At 47.9% G+C, this 16,299-nt stretch overlaps 1 protein-coding gene across 6 annotated transcripts in view; it reads right to left on the bottom strand.

Annotated features, from left to right (window-relative positions):
• The window catches only part of TMCO4 (transmembrane and coiled-coil domains 4), a 96,835-nt gene extending 80,998 nt beyond the window's left edge, over nucleotides 1–15,837 (bottom strand). For 3 of the 6 annotated variants that reach the window (XM_030876374.2, XM_060310246.1, XM_070045861.1), the window contains exons 1-3: nucleotides 15,784–15,831; nucleotides 5,346–5,453; nucleotides 1,527–1,621 (exon numbers count right to left, since the gene is read on the bottom strand). The gene's annotated coding sequence lies outside the window, so the exon portion shown is untranslated. Of the gene's footprint in view, nucleotides 1–1,526; nucleotides 1,684–5,345; nucleotides 5,454–15,783 lie in introns of all 6 variants that reach the window. The other 3 variants (XM_030876385.2, XM_060310235.1, XM_030876394.3) reach the window with 3 other exon arrangements.
• Between the last annotated feature and the right edge of the window lie 462 nt (nucleotides 15,838–16,299).

Genomic DNA, 16,299 nt, shown 5'->3' with positions numbered 1-16,299 from the left:
GACTTACTCCTGTCTTAAATAATATATTTTTAAATTATATTGTTTACTTGTGTAAACAAGTAGAATATAAACTTCTCGAGGCGGCCCCTGGTTGTTTTTTCACTGCTGTAACCCTAGCTTTCTGAACAGGCGCTGGAGTATTGCAGGCATTCAATAACTACTTGCTGGATGAATGAAGAGGGCCTTGAGGCAATCAGGGGACAAAACTGACAAATTCCCTGCTCTCAAGGGGCTTACATTCTGGTGGGAGACAGGCGATAATACACCAATACATCATGATCATAATCATTTAAGTACTTGCCACAATCACATAGCTATTAAGTGGTGGAACTGAGATCCGCACTCAGAGGATCTGGATGTAACAGTCCACTAAATAAGTAAGTAAGTAAATAAATAAATATATAAACATTCAGTTGGGCAGTGAACAGTTAGGGAGAGGGGGATATGCAGTGATCAGGACAGCGGGGGGTGACAACAGTATCGGATGAAAGGTGCCACTCCAGCAGAGGCCTGCAGGAAGTAAGGGGGACAGCCCTGCAGATGGATGGGACAGGGTATTCCAGTAGAAGAAACAGGACAGTGGTAGAGCTAGATGGACAAGTAAACAGACGATGATAACCCAGTGGGATAAATGCTGTGATGGAGAAAACACAGGTAGAGGGATACAAAGAGGGGAACCCAGAATTGGCTTCCCAGAGAAGGTGACATCAGACAGGGGTGGGGTCAGTGGGGAGAGAATGTTCTCGGCAGAGGGGATAGCATCTGTCAAGTCCCAGAGGGAGAAGAGAGAGGATGCTTTTGAAGAACCAAAAGGATGCTCAGTGTAGCCAGGCCTTGGCCAATGGGTCGGTGTAGAGGTTGGGAGGGAAGAAACGAGGTTGGAGGGGAAGCTGCCAGAGGCCACACCCTGCAGGACCAAGTCCTCCCAGTTAAGGAGTCCGACTTAACCTCAAAGGCAATGGCCACGCGGGGAGCTGAGTGGGGGTACACGGGAGCCCTTGGTATGACTTCTGCAACTGCCTGTGAATCTATAATTATTTAAAAAGGAAAGGTGGGATGTCACTAGAGAATATGAAAACCTTAAGTTCTAAGTAAATCCAAAATAGATATTCGCCTCCACTCCAAACCAATCAGTTAGCTAATTTAATAAACATCTACCGGGGAATTCCCTGGCGTTCCAGTGGTTAGGACTCCACGCTTCCACTGCTTCCAGGGCACAGGTTCGATCCCTGGTCGGGGAACTAAGATCCCACATGCCACACAGCACAGCTAAAAACCCCCACAAAAACCAATAAATAAATAAAGAAACAAATATGTACCAGATACGTACAATAAATATGTACCAGGTGCTGTCTTACATGCTGGGGACACAGCGGTGACTAAGACAAACAGACAACCACCTTCCACCATAGAGATACATTCTAGTTGGGGAGACAGACAACATGTAAACTCACGACATTTAAATTAAGATCATTTTAAGTAATGACAAGGGTTCTGAAGAGAAAGAAACCTTAAATAATACTTACCCAGATTTCAAGAAACAACCGTGGGCTTCCCCTCTAAGTCTGAAAACAGGCCGTCCAGCGTCTTGAAGGTTCTTTGGAGAAATATGCAAATTTCCCTGGAGGAGCAAATGAGAAAAACAAGCCCATGGGTCCATAGGGTGTGGGATCTGGAGGAGGCCTGTGGGAAAGAGGGATCGGTTAGCCCGGGGCTCAGGGCTAACCCTACTACCACCACTACCACTCTTCTGGGCTTTGCCCCCGCAGGTTTGCAGTCAGCTACCATTCACGGGGCACAGCCCTGGCGCTGTGCGTGGACTGTCGGTTCTAAGTCCTTTTACCCTGAGCCGTGGGTGCTGCACTGGCTCCTTGGTTAGCCTGGCAGTAGAGGGCAGGCACCGGATCTACTCCATATCAGTATTCTGGTGCCCAACCTCTTACCTGCCACAGGGTGAGTGCTCAGAAATTGCCCGTGACACGACGAATGAACTAGTGTTCAGGCTTAAGCAAGAGCTAGGTTATTCCCTCCAGAAAGGCACTCCTATTCTTACCCTCCCATCAAGCATCAGATGAGAAAGGGAGAATGGAACAAGGGCCAAGCATCTGGAATTACCCAGGGATGTCCCAGAGCCCAGCAGGAGAAGAGAGAAGATGCTTCTGAAGAGCCAGAAAGATGCTCAGGGACTACCTCAAACTTCAAATCACCTGAGCTTCATCCTAATGGGCCATTTGCCATGTTCAAGGAACCAGGATATTTTCTGCCTCTCAAGCTTCCGTAGGGTGTTTAATCAATTAGTAGTGACAACACCCTTCCCCTGGAGGTTACCTTCTTATGAGGCATGAGAATGTATATACTATGCCTGCAAACCAGGAGATTCAAGCCACAAGTCCACCCATATTAAAAAGACACAGAGAAGAAAAATGTCGAGATGAATAGCCCCTATAGTGATCTCTGAAAGGTGAGATACCAGAGACTTCTCTGGATTTCCCCAATATTCGGTCACAGATACGTATTGCTTTTCAACTCTGAAGACAGTTATTTTGTTTATGTCTCCATCTGTACAGAGGGGACTGCTGGACTTACATTGGGATGGTGACAGTGACTGTCTCTAAGCTGGGGGGGTGGGGCGGTGGTTGTCCAATTCTGGATGATTTTAATTTTTTCTTTATATGTTCAAGTTTTATGAATTTTCAATAATGACTGTGTATTGTTTACAAGATCAGAACAAATAGATACGATTTTAAATTATAATATGGTGTACTGATGCCGGTTCATACTGGCATCTCTTCCCAGCTCCGTGTTCAGTGATGCTGGGAGCCTGAAATGGGCCACAGAGGGAGTATTTCCACCACAGAAATGGAAACTGCTACAAACAAAGGGATTCTATTTTCCAGGGAGGTGGTTAACGTACACCACTGGATATACAGTACGATTCCAGTTATGTTTTATTTTATTTTTTATTTTTATTTTTGGCTGTGTTGGGTCTTCACTGCTGCGCGCGGGCTTTCTCTAGTTGCGGCGAGCGGGGGCTACTCTTTGTTGCGGTGCGCGGGCTTCTCATTGCGGTGGCTTCTCTTGTTGCGGAGCGCGGGCTCTAGGCCCACGGGCTTCAGTATTGTGGCGTGCGGGCTCAGTAGTTGTGGCTCGCGGGCTCTAGGGTGCAGGCTCAGTAGTTGTGGCACATGGGCCTAGTTGCTCTGCGGCATGTGGGATCTTCCTGGACCAGGGCTCCAACCTGTGTCCCCTGCACTGGCAGGCGGATTCTTAACCACTGTGCCACCAGGGAAGCCCTCCAGTTATGTTTTTAAAAAATGTTTCACAGAGCAAAAAGATCACAAGGCAGTACATCAAAATGTTAGTGATCCTTGTCTCTTGGTGGTAGGGCTGTGGGACTAGAAGTAATCGATTTTTATTCTTTCTATTTTTCTGAATTTTTAACATTTTCTGTCATGAGCTTATTAGAGCCTTTATAATAAAAACATTTTTTTTAAAGAATTAAAAACAGTTGTGTTCTTTTTTTTTTTTTTTTTGCAGTATGCGGTCCTCTCACTGTTGTGGCCTCTCCTGTTGCGGAGCACAGGCTCCGGACGCGCAGGCTCAGCGGCCATGGCTCACGGGCCCAGCCGCTCCGTGGCATGTGGGATCTTCCCGGACCGGGGCACGAATCTGTGTCCCCTGCATCGGCAGGCGGACTCTCAACCACTGCGCCACCAGGGAAGCCCAACAGCTGTGTTCTTGACCCCTAGAAGGGGAGTGCTTAGTCTCAGAAAGCCCTGGCCCCATGTGGCCCAGCCAAGCCAGTGGGGCTCAGGTCACAGTGAAGTCCCATTCCTCTGACCAACAGGTCTTGTCATCAACAAGATGGACAAGGGCAATTCTCAGCCATCCATGCCGGTGGGATGGAGGAGTCCAGGGTTCCAACGCCATGGACTGTCCAGGCGGAAGGGATGGGCCCCAGACTCTTCCAGCTGAGGGAGTGTGGTGGCAGCCGTGGGTGGTGTGACACCTAAACTGTGTATGCTGGTCCTCGGGGGCCTCCACCCCTTGTTCTGATTAGGGACAAGGATCCAGTCTGATATTCTCAAATACGTCTGAGAAGCTGGACTGATTCTGAGAGAGCGAGCTGGGTTCCTGTGGTGAGAGAAAGACCCCGCTGATCAGGGCTAGCAGTGTCTGTGTGCCTGGGGCCACCTCGTGTGCACAGGGCCAGTCCAGCAGCACCCTGGGCTCAGGACATCCCTAATGGATGGAGTAAGTCCCAACTCCCTGGGGGTCTTGTCTCTGCCCAAGTGCCGTGAAGACACCAAGGAGCCCTGAGAAAGATCCACACCTGACCCAGGGGGGCCCCAACTCCCAGGGAAACAACATGTACATGGTGAGGACACCAGTCAACGGCTAGGCTGCAAGGCCCAGAAGTGGGACGGAAGCGGTTCGTCTGGAGCGGGACCACGTTTTGATGCACCACAATCATGATTTTTCTCTCACCAGTCACGTTATCTGTCACCAAAGAAAACACGGACTGGGTTATTTCTGTCAGTAGTGGAGGTAGACGGTCATTCCCAAACATCTGACCTGGGTTCTGCAGGCACCCACAGGAGGTGCTCAACCCACATTTGTTGACGGACACCATAAACGATGCAGTGGGATTTCTTCTTGGAACAAGAAAAAATTCCAAAGTCAGCACCAAGGAGAAAATCAAATGTGGTCAGTATCATCCTTGAAAATCCTTTAAATCATCCTTAAAACTCCGGGACCTGGGTCTTTAGAAGATCTCATGCAAGAATGAACTTCTTTTGTTTTTCTTACACGTGAGTCAGCTGTGGCTTTTTTTTTTTTTTTTTAACTTGGAGCAGTCAGTAAAGGCCAAGGTCAAATTTGATATGTGTGTGTGTGTGTGTGTGTGTGTGTGTGTGTGTGTGTGTGTGTGTTGCAGGGGCGGGGAGCCCAGTGGGGGTCGGGGGTGACGTTCTTTTTCTCTCTCTCCCTCTTTTTCTGAGTTAACTGGCCACAGCTGCATTTTTTAATGAGTCTGCAGTACAGTGAGATAATCATTACCAGAGAGATAGCTACCGTGTCACAGGAAGGCTGAGGACTAATTATTCTGGAGCCAAGGAGAAGGAAGAACATCTGGCTGAAGAAATCCTTTATAACAAATACAGCTACAGCACTGTTCTTAAGCCAGAAACTCTGAAGATTGTAGTCCAAAGTTAAAACACACACACACACACACACACACACAGAGTAAGACAATCTTGACATGGTCCTAGAAGTGGAGATTCTGCGCAGGCCCAATTTACTCCCCACTCTCAGCATTTTAGGAGACAAACCCATTCGTTCTATACCTCTATCTGGAAGTTAAACCGGAGGTCAGTGGTAACTGCAGCAACTCAGGAGGTTTCCATGGCAACAGTTCCAACATAGAAGAACCCAGAGGGTTTTGGACAATCCCACTACAGACCAAAAGAAAAAACAGGGATGTTGGCATGGAGGGCAAGTTCCCATCCCAACCTCACTTCAGCGGCCTGGAGGAAGGGCGGGGTGCTGGCGCAGGGAGGGTAACAGTGTGCTATCGGGGTGGATGCCCAGGCTGCAGGACGTTTTGTCCACATTTATCACTGCGCCCTTCCTCCCTGACTCCCATCCTCGTACAAGCTGCCATCATCTCTCTGGCAGGAGCCTCCTCACCAGTCTCCCGCCTCTTTCTGCCCTCACCCCTAGCTATCCACCCCACAGCATCCAGAAAGTTCCACCTCAAACTAGAATCAGATCATGTGCCTTCCCTGCTCCAAACCTTCAGTGACTCCCTTCTCACCCACAGTCACCATCAAGGCACCCGGGCCATATGTAGCACACCCTTCTCCTCCCCTCCCCTCCCCTCCACTCATTCTGCTCCAGACACACCATCCTCCTTGCTGCTCCTGGATCCCACCATGCATGCTCCCACCTCAAGGCCTTTGCACTGGCTGTTCCCTCTGCCAGAAGCGCTCTTCCCCCGATAACCACATGACCAACTCCCTTATCTCCTTCCAGTCTTTGCTCAAATCTCACAGCTCAGGGAAGCCATGCTGCCCCCAGCCTCTCATCCCAATCGCTTTTAACTGGCTCCTCTGCTTGGTCCAGAGCACGCATCGCTGTCTGACACACTATATCCTTTCCTTGTTTATGTTTATTGCTTATTGTTTATCTCTCCCTCTGCCCACGTGGAAGCACAGCAGGCACTCATAAACATTTGCTGAATGAAGGGTGGTTTCCACTAGGGATAATTAAAAAACAATTCAAGAGGGAAGTCTTCCTGGGAAGGAAGGGGGAGAAATGGCAAAATCTCTAATGGTTCATTTGACCTACTGGTTTTCAAACTGCTCCACAAGGTCCCAGGGACCTCTCTTACTCTGATGGGCAAGAGGAGAAACAGTGGGGAGCCATCCATGCCCAACTCCAAATTTCAACAGTGAATGCCCCAGCAATGCCACTTTTGGCTACACACCCAAAAGCACTGAAAGCAGGGTCTCAAAAAGATATCTGTATACCCATATTCATAGCGGCATTATTCATAATAGCTAAAAGGTGGAGGCAACCCAAGTGTCCATCTACGGATGACTGGATAAACAAAATGTTATATACACACAATGGAACATTATTCAGCCTTAAAAAAGGAAGGAAATTCTAACACACTGCAACATGGCTGAACCTTGAGGACATTATGCTAAGTGAAATCAACCAGTCCCAGAAAGACAAATACGGTATGACTCCACTTATATGAGGTACTCAGAGTAAGCAACATCATAGAGACAGAAAGTAAAGTGGGGGCTGCCAGGGGCTGGGGGAGGGGGAATGGGAAGTTGTTGTTTAGTGGGTACAGAGTTTCAGATTTGCAAGTTGAAATGGTCTGGAGATCGACTGCAAAACAATGTGATTATACCTAACACTTCTGAATTGCACACTTCAAAATGGTTAAGATGGCAACTTTTATGTTGTGTCTACTTCATCACCATTAAAAATGTTTTTAATTAAAAAAATCGTACCAGTCAATACTTGGTCAATGTTAGTAAATGCCACCCCTTTCCATGCATCATCTCATTTCCTCCCAATAATCCTACCAGGTAGGTGCTATTATCTCTGTCTTACAGATGGAGAAAGAGGCCCTGAGAAATGAATGTCAAGGTCACTGGATAAGTGATGTGGGATTTAAACTTGTACCTGGGTCTTAGCCCAAGGGCAGCCATCTTAACTACGAGGCTACACTGCTCCTCTTTGGTCTAGTTTATACACTGAGGTGGCCCCAAAGATTTCAAACACAATTTGAGAACGTCCGAATTAGAATCTCACTAGCTCCATCTGTCCACAGGTTAACACCCTGAACCGAGCAGGACCCCGTGGGGCTTTCCTGCGACAGACGCCTTCCCCCATGTCCTCTGCCTGCCTCTTGTTTATGGAAAAGCGGTAGTCTCCCAGGCCTCCCCTGAGTCACAAAAGCCTGGCTCAAGAATTAATGATCGAAAGGATTGTGTAGTGACAAATGTCGTAGTTGTGCCAGGAGAACGGGTAATAATTTAAACAGTAAATCAGCCACACGGCAGTCATAGACTCTTTAGCTCCTCTCTGAGGTACCTAGATAACAGTATCTGACGCACATTTCCTGAGCTGTTTTACAGATGCTAAAACCCCCACCAAATGCAAGAAGTTAACTACTTGATGACCATGAGCATGTAGCCCCCCAGACCCACTGGAGCCTGAGGATTGATAACGTTAACACCTGTGACACCGTTACCTCACCATCAACCAATCAGAGAACTGTGCACGAGCTGATCACACACCCTGTGACTCCCCTTCCTCATCTTGCCTTCAAAAATCCTTCTCCGTAAATTGATGCAGCCACTATGGAAAACAGTATGGAGGTTCCTTAAAAAATAGGACTCTCCGGTGGTCCAGTGGTTAAGACGACACGCTCCCACTGTAGGGGGTGTGGGTTTGATCCCTGGTCAGGGAACTAAGATCCCACATGCTGCATGGTGTGGCCACAAAAAAACCCACAAAACACCTAAAAACAGAGTAGCCATATGCTCCAGCAAACTCACTCATGGGCATATATCTGGAGAAAACTATAATTAAAAAAGACACATGCACCCCAATGTTCACAGCAGCATTATTTACAATAGCCAAGACATGGAAGCAACCTAAACGTCCATCGACAGATCAAGAAGATGTGATATATCTACACAACGGAATACTACTCAGCCATAAAAAATGAAATAATGCCATTTGCAGCAACATGGATAGCCTAGAGATTATCATACTAAGTGAAATAAGTCAGACAGAGAAAGCCAAATACCACGTGGTATCACGTATACATGGAATCTAAAATATGATCAAAATGAACTTATTTACAACACAGAAACAGACTCACAGACATAGAAAGCAAACTTATGGTTACCAAAGGGGAATGGGCATGGGAGAGGGATAAATTAGGTGTTTGGGATTAGCAGATACAAACTACTATATATAAAATAGATAGACAACAAGGTACTACTATAACAGGGAACTATATTCAACATCCTGTAATAAACCATAATGGAAAAGAATATGAAAAAGAATATGTGTGTATATATACATATATATATACATATGTATAACTGAATCACTTTGCTATACACCAGAAACTAACAACATTGTAAATCAACTATATATCAAAAAAAAAAAAAGTTTCCCTGAAACCCAACGGGGAGTTTGGCTTTTTCTGAGCATTGACTTCCCCAGACTCCTTGTCTGGAGCCTTACAATAAACGCTGAGCTTTCCTTCACCACAACCCAGTGTCAGTAGATTGGCTTTACTACATGTGGGTGAGCGGAGCTGAGCTTGGTTCAGTAACAACCCTACTTTTCAACTTTGTTTTCTTCCACTTCCCTTCTTCCAGCCAGCCTTGCCCCAAACTGAACCATCGGCTGCTTCCAGCCCATGCTGGGTTTCTCATCTAGGGCCTCACCTCATGCTGTTTTTTTCTTGATGTGGGTCCTCATGTCCAAATGGTGCCCTTCTTCAAAAGCATCCTGATCCCATTTCAGCCTCACAACAACCTTACAAGGAAGAGATTAACACTGTCCCCATCTTACAGACGAGAAAACTGAGGCTCACAGAGGTGAGGGCCACACAGCTGGCAAAAGGCAGGACCAGGTAGGACATACCCTCCACAGGCATGTGTGACTTCAAACCCAAGTTCTTCTCCACTTTACTAAAGGGCCTCAGGAGCTGCCATGAGGCTTCCTGGATTTGTCCAGCCTGCCACCTCTGAAGCCACCCCCAACCTCTCACCAGGCTTTCTCTGGGCTGCCTCACCTCCTCTCAGGTATAAAGGCTGGTTGCCCCTGTGCCTGTTTCCCCGACAAGGAGGCTCAGGGTGGGAGTGGATGCCACTCAGAACATCTGTGCTTCCCCACCTCCCCAGCAGAGTTCCCTCCTTATTCATCCAGGTCTAAGACAGCAGGTGCCACCACTGCCTGCTCCCATCAGACCCTGCGTGACTTTTGTTTATCAAATTTGCTACCACCTGACAATGGGTTACAGGTTTATCTGTTTGTGGCCCCACTAGAGAAAGCTCCTTGAGGGCAGTGGCTTTTGTGGCACATTCCCTGATGGCTTCTAGAACAGTGCCTGGCAGAGTAAGTGAAAGGATGAATGAATGAACACCTACCCCCCAAACTAAGAAGTGACTTCAGTGTTCTTTTTTTTTTTGATGAAGGACAATACGGTTTTATACAAAGCAAGGTCCCAATATTTGCTCAAGAGCTACTCCCAAAGGTAGACTTCATTACTGAGCACCAATGAGCAAACTAAGACCAGTCCCGGAAGTCATGAAGGTTACAGTTGCAAGGTGTATGTGTGTGTGTGTGTGGAGGGGGTGGGTGGGTGACAGGGTACAGGCTGAAATTAATCCCAGCAATATCCAGTGTATAATTCCACCTTGAGCTAAACCTCCCACGTACCTGGGGATGTCCTGTGGCCTGAGGAACTTGGAATGCAGGTCTAGGTTGGGCTCAGATCTGATGGATGAGCACGTGTTAACCTGAGAATAGGGAGATGAGGGAGGAGGAACGGTCTAGAAGAGCACGTGCAAAGGTCCTGAGGCTGGAGGGAGCAGCATGCCTGAGCACAGAGGACTGCTGATAAAGTGATCAGAGATGCAGCTGGAGGAGGAGGCCAGGTGTAGGTGGGGCCCAGACTGCAGGGCCTTATGGGCCGTGCTAAGGGTTTTGTTCTTTATGCTAAGAAAGTGGGAAGCCACAGAAGGATTTTGAGCGGATGGTGGTACCGAAGATGGGTCTGGCTGCCAAGTGGAGGGCGGCTGAGTGGCAAGTGGGTAATATCCTCTCCCCAGTCCCCTCCTGCCCGTTGTAACACATGGCACCAAGGCCCCTGTTTCATCTGTAGCCCCAGTTTAAAACGTATGGCAATGTTTACAAAACCCTCAGGTCATAAAGGACAGAGTGATGATAAACCATCTAATGACATTTTTCAGGTCTCACATGTGTGGGCCCAGGAGCCTGATCCAGGCACTTGTAGCCTGGTGGTACCAGTGCAGGGAGAGATGGTTTCAGGCTCGTGAGAAATTCTCCAGGCTCTGACCCTGATGCACCTCCCCGTCACCCCAACCAGGCCAACACTTGTCTTGTTGACCGCTTGTACCTCCAGCGTCTAAACAGTGCTCATGCTGGTACATGCTGAGCTATGGCAACCTATGCGGTCAACTGTGCCCATCCAACCACTCCCAGGCCTTGGGCTTAAAAACTGAAAAGGCTCCCAGAGTGGCAGCTCTACACAGGGCTGTTTGTGGCTTTGGCCGCTTTCACCCCCATGACAACCTTGGGGACAGGTATTTTACAGATGAGGCACAGGTCACTTAGCTTGTTCAAGATGACTCAGGAAGCTGCAAAGTTAGCCACATCTGTCTGATGTAGTACATGTGATGGCAAGGGTTCTAAAAGTTGAAATGTTCTAGTTCCGTGAAAAATGCCAGTGGCAGTTTGATAGGGATGGCATTGAAGCTGTAGATTGCTTTGGGTAGTAGAGTCATTTTCACAGTGTTGATTCTTCCAATCCAAGAACACGGTATATTTCTCCATCTATTTGTATCATCTTTAATTTCTTTCATCAGTGTCTTTTATTTTTTTTTCGGTACACAGGCCTCTCACCGCTGTGGCCTCTCCCGTTGTGGAGCACAGGCTCCGGATGCGCAGGCTCAGCGGCCATGGCTCACGGGCCCAGCCGCTCCGCGGCATGTGGGATCCTCCCGGACCAGGGCACGAACCCGCATCCCCTGCATTGGCAGGCGGACTCCCAATCACTGCGCCACCAGGGAAACCCTCATCAGTGTCTTATAATTTTCTGCATACGGATCTTTTGTCTCCTTAGGTAGGTTTATTCCTAGATATTTTATTCTTTTTGTTGCAATGGTAAATGGGAGTGTTTTCTTAATTTCACTTTCAGATTTTTCATCATTAGTGTATAGGAATGCAAGAGATTTCTGTGCATTAATTTTGTATCCCGCTACTCTACCAAATTCATTGATTAGCTCTAGTAGTTTTCTGGTAGCATCTTTAGGATTCCCTATGTATAGTATCATGTCATCTGCAAACAGTGACAGCTTTACTTCTTCTTTTCCAATTTGGATTCCTTTTATTTCTTTTTCTTCTCTGATTGCTGTGGCTAAAACTTCCAAAACTATGTTGAATAATACTGGTGAGAGTGGACAACCTTGTCTTCTTCCTGATCTTATTGGAAATGGTTTCAGTTTTTCACCATTGAGGACGATGTTGGCTGTGGGTTTGTCATATATGGCCTTTATTATGTTGAGGAAAGTTCCCTCTATGCCTACTTTCTGCAGGGTTTTTATCATAAATGGGTGTTGAATTTTGTTGAAAGCTTTCTCTGCATCTATTGAGATGATCATATGGTTTTTCTCCTTCAATTCGTTATGTATCACGTTGACTGATTTGTGTATATTGAAGAATCCTTGCATTCCTGGAATAAACCCCACTTGATCATGGTGTATGATCCTTTTCATGTGCTGTTGGATTCTGTTTGCTAGTATTTTGTTGAGGATTTTTGCATCTATGTTCATCAGTGATATTGGCCTGTAGTTTTCTTTCTTTGTGACATCTTTGTCTGGTTCTGGTATCAGGGTGATGGTGGCCTTGTAGAATGAGTTTGGGAGTGTTCCTCCCTCTGCTATATTTTGGAAGAGTTTGAGAAGGATAGGTGTTAGCTCTTCTCGAACAAAAAATTTCACAATTTGTAATGGAAACACAAAAGACCCCAAATAGCCAAAGCAATCTTGAGAACAAAAAATGGAGCTGGAGGAATCAGGCTCCCTGACTTCAAACTATACTACAAAGCTACAGTAATCAAGACAGTATGGTACTGGCACAAAAACAGAAATATAGATCAATGGAACAGGATAGAAAGCCCAGAGATAAACCCAAGCACATATGGTCACCTTATCTTTGATAAAGGAGGCAAGAATATACAGTGGAGAAAAGACAGCCTCTTCAATAAGTGGTGCTGGGAAAACTGGACAGGTACATGTAAAAGTATGAGATTAGAACACTCCCTAACACCATACACAAAACAAAGCTCAAAATGGATTAAAGACCTAAATGTAAGCCAGAAACTATCAAACTCTTAGAGGAAAACATAGGCAGAACACTCTATGACATAAATCACAGCAAGATCCTTTTTGACCCACCTCCTAGAGAAATGGAAATAAAAACAAAAATAAACAAATAGGACCTAATGAAACTTAAAAGCTTTTGCACAGCAAAGGAAACCATAAACAAGACCAAAAGACAACCCTCAGAATGGGAGAAAATATTTGCAAATGAAGCAACTGACAAAGGATTAATCTCCAAAATTTACAAGCAGCTCATGCAGCTCAATAACAAAAAAACAAACAACCCAATCCAAAAATGGGCAGAAGACCTAAATAGACATTTCTCCAAAGAAGATATACAGATCGCCAACAAACACATGAAAGAATGCTCAACATCATTAATCATTAGAGAAATGCAAATCAAAACTACAATGAGGTATCACCTCACACCAGTCAGAATGGCCATCATCAAAAAATCTAGAAACAATAAATGCTGGAGAGGGTGTGGAGAAAAGGGAACACTCTTGCACTGCTGGTGGGAATGTAAATTGATACAGCCACTATGGAGAACAGTATGGAGGTTCCTTAAAAAACTACAAATAGAACTACCATACGACCCAGCAATCCCACTACTGGGCATATACCCTGAGAAAACCATAATTCAAAAAAAGTCATGTACCAAAATGTTCACTGCACCTCTATTTACAATAGCCAGGAGATGGAAGCAGCCTAAGTGTCCATCATCGGATGAATGGATAAAGAAGATGTGGCACATATATACAATGCACTATTACTCGGCCATAAAAGGAAACAAAACTGAGTTATTTGTAGTGAGGTGGATGGACCTAGAGTCTGTCATACAGAGTGAAGTAAGTCAGAAAGAGAAAAACAAATACCGTATGCTAACACATATATATGGAATCTAAGAAAAAAAAAAAAGGTCATGAACCTAGGGGTAAGATGGGAATGGAGACGCAGACCTACTACAGAATGGACTTGAGGATGTGGGGAGGGGGAAGGGTAAGCTGTGACAAAGCAAGAGAGTGGCATGGACATATATACACTACCAAACGTAAAATAGCTAGCTAGTGGGAAGCAGCCGTAAAGCACAGGGAGATCAGCTCGGTGCTCTGTGACCACCTAGAGGGGTGGGATAGGGAGGGTGGGAGGGAGGGAGACGCAAGAGGGAAGAGATACGGGAACATATGTATATGTATAACTGATTCACTTTGTTATAAAGCAGAAACTAACATACCATTGTAAAGCAATTATACTCCAATAAAGATGTTAAAAATATAAAAAAATGAGAAGTTGAAATGCTGACAGTGACATAAGCATTCTATTTCCGGAGAGAGCCGAGCAGGGAGCCTCAACCTCCTCGCCTTGAGCTCAGCCACCCTCCCTCTGCCTCATGTATTTCTTTACTGAGAGCACTCGCAGGTTATCAACAGGGTCACTAGGGTCTCTAAATAAATATACTCTAAATAAACACTACCCCCTTGCTTACGCCTGATTTGGCAAAAGGCCTCTGATAGGGGCCACACTCTGGACCCTGCTTTCCCATTTCTGAAGCATTCTGGCATAGCATCATCAATGCTGTGAAGTATTATGACCCCCATTCTATGATAAGAAAACAGGCCCACAGAGGTAGAATGACATATCCAAGATCACACAGCTAGGTTTCCAGGCTCTGAGGTCAGTTTAGGGCTCCCTTTGGCCCACTCTCTACCCACCTAGGCCCTCTCCCCCAAATCCCTGGGCGGTGGGTCGGGGGAGCTCAGGCTGACAGAGCATCTCAAACCAGGCCCAGGGGGGCTGGAGGCTCAGAGGGCTTGAGGCTGTGAGGTTTGATCTCTCTCTGCCCTCTTCTCAGACTTCATGGTAGAGAAGATTCCAAAGGTCCCTCCTCTAGGCTCAGCCTTTCCCCGCCTGCCCCTCAGGCTGAAGGGCCGTGTTTTACTCCACCCTCTGGAATGTACCCCCCCCTCCACCCCCGCACCTCAGGGCACCACTTGTCTTGTTGACTGCTGTTTCCTCAGTGCATGACCACCTAGAGGGGTGGGACAGGGAGCGTGGGAGGGAGGAAGACGCAAGAGGGAAGAGATATGGGAACATATGTATATGTATAACTGATTCACTTTGTTATAAAGCAGAAACTAACACACCATTGTAAAGCAATTATACTCCAATAAAGATGTTAAAAACAAACAAACAACAGTGCACACACTGGCACACAGCAGGTGTTCAATAAATATTTGCTGGATGCCCCCAAAGCTTAGAAGGCTTCATGTTTCTGCCCTGAAATGAACACCGAGTTAGGGGAAAAGAGAACTAACTGCTGACTCCTACTCCATGTTAGACAGTAGTGTCTAGACCAAGGCCCCCATTCTAGCCCAGCTGTGGTCCCGACTCCCTGTGCCGGGCCGAGCAGGGCAGAGAGCGGGCACTGTGCTGGCCTCCTCTGTGCCAGGCACTGGGTCAGGCTGTGGAGTCGGGGAACCCAGGTTCGTATCGTGACCTCCTTCCCAGCGGTTGGTCTTGGGGAAATTCCCTCATCTCTCTGAGCCTCAGCTTACCCAGGTGTAAAATCCACTCCAAAGTTAGTATCAGTAATTCATCCTCCTCTAACAGCAGGGGTCAGGATGAGGGGACCTGGGCTCCCTGTGACACTGGGGCCGGGGCTTTTCTGCAGAGGTTATTCCCAACCTCCCTCCCCCGCCCCCCGGGGAATTCTCAGTTTAGGTGTGTCCTGTGAGCTCAGAGGTCTGGAGGAGCAAGGAGGGGGGGTGAGGGGCGCTGGAGGGGCCGCGTGAGCCAAGTGGAAGCCCACTGACCCCGGGTGACCTTGGGCAAGTCCCTTCCCCTCCCTGGCCCGGACCAGCGTCCTCATTTATCAAGGGAGGCAGGGGACGCCTGAGTGCTGCGCCCGGCCTCAGTTTCCCCATCTGCTGCCCGGGCGTGTGGTTCCTACGTGCACTTCCGGCTCGGAAGGAAAACAAGCAACCACACGGAGGCCTTGACTCCGGGGAGGTCGGCGCGGAGGGCGGGGCGGGGGCAAAGAGTCCGCGGGCCGAGCCAGCCGGGACTGGGGCTCCCCGCGCGGAGCCGGCGCGGTGGCGGCGGGGAGCGGGCCTCTTACCTGAAAGTGGCGGCGAAGGCGACGGCGAAGGCGGCCCGGCTGCCCCGGCCCCGCCCCTCCTTCCCTTTCTCCCTCCCTCCCCCCGCGCGGGGCCCGACTGGTCCTGACGCCGCGCCGCCCGCCCCGTGCGCGCCTGGTCCTTCCGGGCTCCGGGCTCCGGGCTCCGGGCTCCGAAATGCGTGTCCCGAGCTGCTCGCCCCGCCGCCAGCCCGCCAGAGGGTGCCGGCTTCAGGAAGTGACGGGCCAGCCCGGCACGAGACTCGGTTTGTGGGTCTCTTCGCCTTCGGGGAAGCCACAGGGCTTCGGCTCTGCGGAAACTGCTTGCCAGGGGCTCGGTCGTCAAAAGTAAATCAGTTGCAATCGAAGAACCAGGCACAGAAACAGCCTTCCCGCATGTGTATACAGTGCTTGGAAGTTTACTGCGTGATGAGATATCCATGCGCTCCCTGAGTTTTCTTTCAGTTTCTTTAACGCCAAGTTTGGTCTGGTCTCAGGGCCTTTGCGTCTGAGGTTCCC

This window comes from Globicephala melas, chromosome 1 (assembly GCF_963455315.2).
Source record: "Globicephala melas chromosome 1, mGloMel1.2, whole genome shotgun sequence".
Lineage (NCBI taxonomy): Eukaryota > Metazoa > Chordata > Mammalia > Artiodactyla > Delphinidae > Globicephala > Globicephala melas.
This window is presented reverse-complemented; position numbering and strand designations above follow the sequence as displayed.